General features: G+C 53.6%; 1 long non-coding RNA gene across 2 annotated transcripts; it reads left to right on the top strand.

Moving 5' to 3' along the window:
- The first annotated feature begins 60 nt into the window (after positions 1 to 60).
- On the top strand, positions 61 to 6375 carry LOC109379927 (uncharacterized). 2 transcript variants are annotated; one of them, XR_002123310.1, is made up of 4 exons: positions 61 to 350; positions 4847 to 5008; positions 5122 to 5880; positions 6223 to 6375. It is a non-coding gene; the product is annotated as an uncharacterized LOC109379927 (long non-coding RNA). The 2 variants fall into 2 exon arrangements; XR_002123309.1 differs by lacking the exon at positions 6223 to 6375 and having other exon boundaries at positions 5122 to 6088.
- Positions 6376 to 8829: the final 2454 nt, after the last annotated feature.

Consider the following 8829-nt stretch of genomic DNA (forward strand, 5'->3'; position numbering starts at 1 on the left):
GTGGAGATGGGTGCAGGAGGATTGCTGGATGACTTCGTTAATTAACAGTAAGATCTTGGGGGTTAAGGGCAGACTCATCCGTCAAATGGCCTATAATCACAGCTCCTGCCTCAGAGGGTGGGTGAGGGGCCTCAGGGGATGATGAAGCCTTGGGCAACCCTATCTTTCTGCCCCAGCCCCAGTGGCCTCCGCTGTGAGGGGACAAGCCCAGATCTGCTCCTCACTCCCCAACCAACCCCCATCCTCATGAAGCCATCTCCTCTCCAGCTTTCAACTTCCCCACCTGTCAAAAGGAAACAAGTACTTGTGTGCAGCCACCTCCAGCAGATTCAAGCCCAGCGGGCACTAAGGTTGGAACAGTGCAAAGGGAGAAGAAACTGGGGCTTGGGGAAACTGGGGCTTGGGGGTCACCAACTTTTTCCTCCTCTCCTGGGGCCTCTCAGATCCGGCCATTATCTCGGGTCCCGGACCTAGCTAGCGGCTGTTTACTCCTACACAGCCACCAGGAATAGCCAGAGAACTTCTAACCAAAGGAGCCGCCCCCCACATGCCGCTCCTGATTGGTTAGGTCCTGACCCCGCCCACTGGCCAACCCCGCCCCCTCTCCATAGTAGGACCCGACCCCCCCACAGCCGGGTTTCAAGTTTCTCCTAGGCCATCCCTCACAGCCAGTCTGGTAGGCCCCGGGACTCTAGGGACTCTAATCAAGTACAGATCAAGAAACTGAGGCTCATCAGAAGCGAAGAGTGGCCTGTCCTTGCACTCACAGCCCATTAAGGCAAAAGCCAGGAGTCCAGAATCCCAGAGTCGCCCCCATCAGCCTTAAAGCCTCTGATATTCCAGGTCCTCATAGGTCCAGCTGAGCCAGGAGCTTCTCTGAACGGAGCCTCCCCCCTCACTACCATTTCCTTTGAATGCCCCTTGCTCCAGACATACTAGATAGAGCACTCCAGTTCCCAGGCCCACCCCCCCCCCCCCCATTTTCCCACCTTTGCCTGAGCAGTGCCCTCAGCCAGGAAGACCATCCACCTTGTCAGCCCTGTCACAATCCCGCTCTTGAGAAGACCATGGTCAGTACAGCATCTCAGGTTCAAGTGTGAATCCGGGTTCCACCGCTTACTGGCTGAGGGGCCTCAGGCAAGCCAAGTGACCTGAGCCTTAGTGTCCTCATCTGTGAAATGGGAGTAAAGAAGAGTAGGAAAGTCACGGGGTTATTCGAGGCCATCCTCACCTAGTTTGCCAGCGAAACACTCCCCCCTTCTCTGACTCCTGTCTCAGAGACTTCCCTGTATAGCAGGAATGTGTTCATGAGCCATGCTAAGCATCACCCTCTCACTCATCTTCCTGGCAAAACTGCAAGGTAGGGCTCTTATTTCCCATTTCACAGGAGACTGAGGTTCAGAGAAGCAAAACGCCTTACAGTGCTCTCCAGGGTCAGCTAGGGAGCCTCGTTTCCAGGGAGCAGCCTAGGGATGAGGCTGACAGGATCTCCCTCGAGAATCCCCCAGGGCTGGAATGGGTCAGAGGCCACCGAGTGTGTGCCCAGCACCTAGCCTGGCACAAAAGGTAGGCAGGCCTGTTGGGGAGCAACTAGGTCCGGCAGGGAAGACCTCAATCCAGAGCGCTGGACCGGGCGCGTGGACTCAACCCCAAGGCGGGCCGTGCAGAAGGGCTGAGTCTGTGGGTGCGGGCCACACACACCCTGCCCTCTGTTTGGGGGCTTTGCCTCTCCCAGCCCGGGGAGTCCTCTCGCAGGGTCGGGACGCACCCACGAGCCGCGCGGGAGGAGGGCTTCGGGAGAAGGGGGAGGAGGCACCTAATTCCTAAATGGGGGGCGCTGAGCCCGTGGGTCCACCTGGGGTGGGGGCGACTCACCCTCGGAGCCCCTTTTGCACTGACCCCCCACACACACTCCCGCACTCCGGGGGGTCCGGAGCCCTGGCCCCAGCTGGGCAGAGAAGGGAGGCAGGACGGCGGCCGGGTCCCTGAGCTCCAATGATGTAGTCAGCGGCAGGAGGCCCCGCGAACCCCACGACGGCCCCTGGGCGCGAGGACCGGGATCTCCCAGCGCGGTTGCCTAGAGAGTGGGTCTAAGGCAGCCCCCAGGGCCCCCGCATCATCACTTCCCATCCCCCCGGGAAGCAGGCAGCGCCCCCTCCCGTTGCCCGCCCCCGCGCAGCGCCTGCTCACCTCCCCTGGGGAGCGCCCGGCCCCCCGCGGCACCCGAGCCCCTTCACATGGCGCCGGGTGCGGAGAGCCGGGGTCCGCGCTCCTCCGGCCGCCCAGGCCCCGCCGCAGCCCCGGCCCGCAGGGTCCTAGCGCCGCCGCCGCCGCCGCCGCCGCCGCCGCTCAGGCCCACGCCAGGGAGGCAGGCGGAGCCTCGAGGGTCCGCGACTGGCTCCGCCCCCGGGCGGTGCCAGTGGGGAAGGGTGACAGGCTGGCGACCCCCGGCTCAGGCCACGTGAGAGCCTCGCCTACTCCTTTGGGCCGCCGTAGTGACAACGAAAATAGCCTTCCGGGTCCCCTTAGTGTGGGGCAGGCCCACTTCTATCCGGCTTTATTGTCACCACGACCTAGATGGGGAAACTGAGTCTCGGAGCACACTGCGCTTGGAATCGGTTGAGTTTCTCCCTGTGCATCCCTACCCAGGGCCTCTAGAGTCCTGCCCCCAGTAGTCACTCTGGGTAACTCAGGGTCTACCTTGGATTCAAATCCAGCTCGGCCCCCTCTGGCTGTAAGGCCTGGCACGTTACTTACCCTTTCCCTGCATTCCTCTGGAAAATAGGGAGAACAACCTCATAGGGTCTAGTAAAGATTTAAAATGTTATTGACTTATAATTTTCAGGGTATTCTTTACATCATTTTATGTGATAGTGAAAAATAACAAGTAGCCATGATAGGGACCTGGTAAAACAAAGGCACTGCTAAAATTAATGCTGTAGCTCAACGCATCTTTTTTTTTTTTTTAGCTGAGCCCTCCTGCCACTTGTTGGCAGCTCAGCTCAGGTAGGGCTCGAACCACCGTTGCTTTAGAGCTCACACTCTTGAGAAAGCTCTTAACCAACTGAGCCACTCGTCCAGCCCTGTTCAACACATATTGATAGAAGGGATGGCCAGGATATTTACCGGATGTTAAAGTGAAGCAAGCAAGTTAAAGAATTGCAGCTCTATAATCCCTTTGCCAAAATAAAGGCGTAAAAATGTGCATTCCCTTCCTGAGAAAAATTCTTGCACATGTATGCAACAAAGTGCATAGCAGCATTGACTGAAATCATACTAAACTGGAAACAGCCCATATATCAACAGGAGAATGAATTTTTTTTACATGATGGTACATTCACAGTGTGGAATATTAAATAGCAGGGGAAAATGAATGAGCTGCAATTACATGGATGAATCTCAGAGACATAAGGAGCAAAAAAGAGAAGCCTCACTTGACAAATGAACTACACAATATATTGTTTAAGCATATAGTGGGCAGTAGGCCATCTCTCATAACCAGGGACAGGAGATGGCTTTTGCCTATCAGAGTGATTCAAGTTTTCACAGCAAAACTCAAGAACACCGTTGTCTCTGAGAGGGAGGCAGGGAAGTGGGAGGAAGTACAGGGGTGTGAATTTCTAGCACCTCTCTGGTCTTTAAGTGGGACATGGGTTCAAGAGGTTCATTATATTACTATGTTTTATAACTTACAGGTATGATGAATGCTATCATTTTTATCACAATACTTTTTTTTAAATGGCAAAAGAGTAGAGAAATCAAATGACAATAAAGAGGTACCTTTTGCGTATCATGGTGATTAAAGTGTTAACAGTCGATATTTCTGGAATGATGAGATTATGGGCTGCCTTTTTTCTTTTGGCTTAATTGTATTTTCCAAAATTTTAAAATAATGGTTACGCAATGCTTTTATATTTAAAAACTTAATTTATAAAAATGGACTGCATATATAGCATGATTCCTTTTGTTGAAAATACAACTATCGATGCATATATGTTTGCAAATGCACACAGAAAATGTCTGGAAGAATTTATGAGGGCCTACTGGCATTCGTTTTCCCTGAGGAGCAGAGGTGGGGTGGGAGGGGTGGGCGCCATCTTCACTTTTCACTTTATAAACTTCCAGGTGGTTTGCATTAGGCTAATTTGGTAAGTTAATACCACTTTGTTTTTAATTAAAGCAAAAGTGGTGGAGGCAAAGTCCACCCTCCAGGCTGTGGAGACAGTGCCCACCAGGCAGTAGGGGAGAGTAGGGAGGGCCTAGGGTGGATTCGAGGCTTCCTGCTGCTTTGGTGTCCACTTCCATCTGCTTCCTGAGCCTCGGCCCCCATCCCCGCCCTTGGCCCTCCTTGGCTGCCTGCCAGGATGGAAAACCACCGAGCAGGGGCCTAGGCAGTCAGGCCAGAAGCCTGATGAGCCCAACTGCCGGAAGCTCAGAAAAGGGGAGCCTCTTGCCGGAGGTCACCAACAGGTTGGAGGCTACACCAGGGTGGGGCATCCTGCCTCCAGCCCTTCTTCCTACCCCAGGCCAGTGACCTCTGGAAATAAGAGGGTGCAGCACCCCAGTTCCTGGACTAAATCTGGACGTAGAGCTCCCCCCTCAGGCCGGCCGCGTCCCCGGGCCCTGGCTTATGCCAAGAGGCTCTGCTATAGGGCTGGCTTACCTTTCCTGAGCCCTGAGGAATAGAGTGAAGAAATAAAATGGAGTCACTCTAGTCAAGGTGCTAAATTACTCAAATCAAGTAGGTTCATGTATGAGGAAATGGTTCTATTCTTGTTTTACTGGGAATTTAACTTTTGAACTTTCCAGTCCTGCATCAATGCCTAGATATACATCTAACCTCTAGATAACCCCTGGCTACTCCCTGAAGGACTAAGGAAAGAATGTCACGTATCCAGACTGCCTGACATCAAGTATTCAGACCACCTGTCATCTAGAGGATGACTATCTGGCACCAATCCAGAGGCCAAGAAGGCAGGACTGGTCTTCTCAAGAATCACCTTTTTACGTAAGAGCCCTCAGTTTTTCTTTCTTGTTTGGAACACTCTGGGTATTGCCTAATTGTCTTTCCAGTTTGCAAACCCTAAGGCCCTTGAATAAATCTTGATCATTTATTTCTAGCCAAAGCCTCCAGACTCTTTGAATTCCTGTGACCGCCCCACAGCCCCAAGAACAATAACAACCACTTCAATAAGGAGGATAAGAAAAACAACAGCTCTCATGTGTCATGTGCTTTCTCCTGTGATAAGCGCTTTGCAAACACACTTCACTGGATCCTTAAATTAGTCTATGAGATGGGTACTACTGTTATCCCCACTTTCTAGAGGGAGAAGTGAGATTTAGAGTACATGGGTGCCCGAGCTGGGTTCCCCCCAGGCCTGTCTGCTGAATAACCAAAGGATGTTCTGCTCCAAAGCCCCACGCCTGCCTACACCCACACAGGGACTTCCATGGATGGGTGGCTGTGGCCAATACCAGTGCTCCTCCCCGACCCTGCTTGGAGTCGGTCCTTTCTCTGGGCTGCTCCCCCCTGGTCTGGGGAAGATGGCCTCTGCTTCAGCCCTTCCTGCCCCAGGGTAGGGGTCCTGGGTGTGACCCTCCTTCTTGCCCCTTCCCAATCTGCACTGTTAGGATTTTCCCCTTCCACAGGGTCCTGGAAAGAGTCCTCAGAGACCTCCTCAACCTGCCACCCCAGCTCCCAATCTACAGAGACTGAAACCAGGGCCCATAGAGGGGACAGGACTTGCCCAACACTCCCACTGGGTCCCAGGCAGAGCCAGGATAGGAGCCAAGCCTGGGGACTCCAGCCTCTGTCCCTCCGGGCAGAGAAGGAGCCGGACGGATGCGCCTCTGAAGAGAGGCGGTGAGAGCCACTGGCAGGTGAGGGCCTGCACTCAGCAGCGGCTCCGTAAGCACATGCCTGGGCGGTGGGTCTGGAACCGGAAGTACCTGGTTCTTCACAGACAGCGGCTGGAGTGGTCAGGCTGGCCCAGGTGACACTGGACATGGATGTTGTGGACAGAAAAGGGGCCACATGTTAAACCTAAAAAGCTCAGGAGACTGAAAATAACCACAGAGGATGGCGTGAACATAAACATTTTTAACTAAGTGGACCATGGTGGGAAGTCACATCTTCAGCTTCCTCATTAAGTTAATCTGTGCCTTTTCAGTGGGCCTGTTGTCTTTCTGTACATAAAATAACATCTTTAATCCTTTTTCCAGACCAGAGCTGAAAACTGCAAAATTTCTCATTATTATGTGTATCTCCTGATTAACATCTCATCTGAATGAGCGAACAATTGTTAGTTATCCTGCACCCACCTGTGTGGGAGGAGTACCTGTCTCTCCAATGTACTTTTATCCAATCCCAAAGATTTCCCCGCTTTGCTTTCTCCTACCCCTTCATCTATCACCAATGGATTTCATGTAACTTTCCTCCTTTGATTTTATGTATAAAATAAACTCCAAACCGCCATTTTGCGGAGCATTTTCTCAATCCGTTGAGATTTTGCTTCCCGGCAATTGTCAACAGTTTGGCTCAAATAAACTCTTATAAGTTTTCTCTTAGGCTGGATATTTTTGTCAACAGTGTCTACCAGTACCCAGAAGAACCGACATTCCTCCCCTCACCTGGCTAGATGAGTTTTTGAGTGTGAGTTCCTGGCCTGGCCCCAAGTTCCTTTGAGAGGAGTGGCCACTTAAGATACCTCCAAGCTGTGAGGCTCACCTGGTTTTCCCCTCTGGCCTCAGGAGGAAGTAGGTGCATCCCCAGCAGGCCTGCTGAGGGGACAAAGAAGCCAGGGTGTGGACAGAGGCCCAAAAAGGGGCTGCATACCAAGGTGCTACCACATTCCTCAGAGCTGGCAAGAGACTCCTGCCTCGACTCACCTCCTGGAAGCTGCAGGAACTGCAGTGGTAGAGCCTTCAGCAGGCCTGGAACCAGTCACCAGACCAGCCAGTGGTCACCTTTCTGCCTCGTGGATCGCTCCTGCTAGGTCACCACTCCAGAAAGACATTATGTGGTCCAACCCAGCAGTAAACACCCTACCCAGGGGCAGAGCCAGGACAGAGGCGCCTCTGTGTACTGGGCCAGCATCTTCCAGGGGATGAGGAGGAGGAGGCAACTGCCTGGGAGGGGGGTGAGTTTGAATCCCATCAGAACCAGTAGACTACGGCCTTGGAGCCCAAAAATGAGGCTGTGAGCCAGGAGGGAGCTGATGGTGGTGGGAGGTCTTCCTGCCCATCTGTCACCACCAAGGAGGGGCAGGGACAGGTGAGCAAGGGCTACCCCATTGAAAATGATGGCTCTCACATATCAAGTGCCAGCGTTGGGGACAGGCACTTTACAGGCGCCATCTCTTTGAATTCATACAATCCCTTGAGGTATGGGTGACTTTAATATCTTTTCTACAGGTGAGAAAACTGAGGCTCAGACAGAGGCACTAATTTGCCAGGGTCCCACAGCAGGAAGTAGAACCAGAATGAGGCCACGTCTGACTCCAGAGCCCCGCTCTGCACCCAAAAGTTCCCCTACCAGGCCCCCACCTGCCAGGTTACATCCCACCCTTACTTCTGCCTGACACCTGCTCAGTGACACTCGCCACTGCCTGGCTAGCAGCAGTGGTTTTGCTGCCAGCCTTCTCCCTCCCACAGTAGTACTCCCTGCTCCCCCGCTCAGGGCTCTCCTCCCTACTCCTACACTTGCAGAGCCTTCTGGGCCCGCCTGGCGCTGGGTAGGGGGAGGCAGGGCACAAAAGTCAGTACTCTGGGCTAGATGCCAAGTCTCCAGCCTCTCTTGAGAAGGTCACCCAGACTCCCTGGCACGACCAGCTACATTAATTTGTGGGGGCCAGTGCAAAATGAAAATGTACAGCCCTTGTTAAAAAAAAAAAAAAAAGATTTGAATTTCAAGTTTGTGTCAGCAGAGCATTAAGCTAAGCAAGTGTAGGGCCCAGGGCAACTGCACAGGTCAGACGCCCGTGAAGTGGCAGGCTCCTGGAGCTGGAAGCTAGATCCCCAAGGCTCCACCCCAGCTGAGAGCCTGAGGTCTAGGGCCCTGGTCCTCCATTAGTCAGTCTCCTGGTCTCCAGATGAAAGAAGGTGGGAGGGAGGGAGGGAAGGGTGGTGAAGCCCTTGTGGGCTCTTTCCAGCCCCTTGGTTCAGGGCCCAGATGCTCAGGCTCAGCTCTCAGACCTGGGACTGTGTCCTGGCTCGGCCAGCAGAGTGGCTTCACCTCATCTGTAAAATAGGCTAACACCAGCCCCCTCCCAGGGTGGCTGCATGGCCTTGCTAGCTGTTTGCTGGTGAGTCGGCTTTTCCCCTTTTACAGGTGAGGAAACAAGCTCAGAAAAGGTAAGCTTTGGGACTGCCCTACCTCGTCCAGCCTTACTTGCTTGAAATGGAACCAACTCCAGAGTTAATAGGGAATTTAACTGGCAAGGTCCTTGGAATCTGACCCTGAACCACTGGGAGGTGACGTGGGGTGGAGGAATTTCCTTCCCGCTGAGTCGTTTTTCTCCCAAGCCCCAGATTCTCCTCCCAGTGCCTACTGGGTGCAGGGCGGAGTCCCACGGATGCCTCTACGTTGGGGCATGTCCGGGCCAAGTACAGCCATGGGGCCAGGCTCTCTGACCTGGTTGGGAAGGGGGCAGACTCTTGAGGAAGAAACACACAGGCAGATTAAGTGGCCAGAAGCCCAGCCGGCTGTGGGTCTGGGGAGGGAGTGACCCCAGGACTTGGCCTGCCCTCAAATTAACAGGTTACAAGACTGTGGCAGGGACAGGAGCCCCAATTCCCACCCCCAGACACATAACCACACTGGATACAGGC

The sequence above is a fragment of the Hipposideros armiger genome, unplaced genomic scaffold (assembly GCF_001890085.2).
Source record: "Hipposideros armiger isolate ML-2016 unplaced genomic scaffold, ASM189008v1 scaffold_3, whole genome shotgun sequence".
In the NCBI taxonomy this organism is placed as follows: Eukaryota; Metazoa; Chordata; class Mammalia; order Chiroptera; family Hipposideridae; genus Hipposideros; species Hipposideros armiger.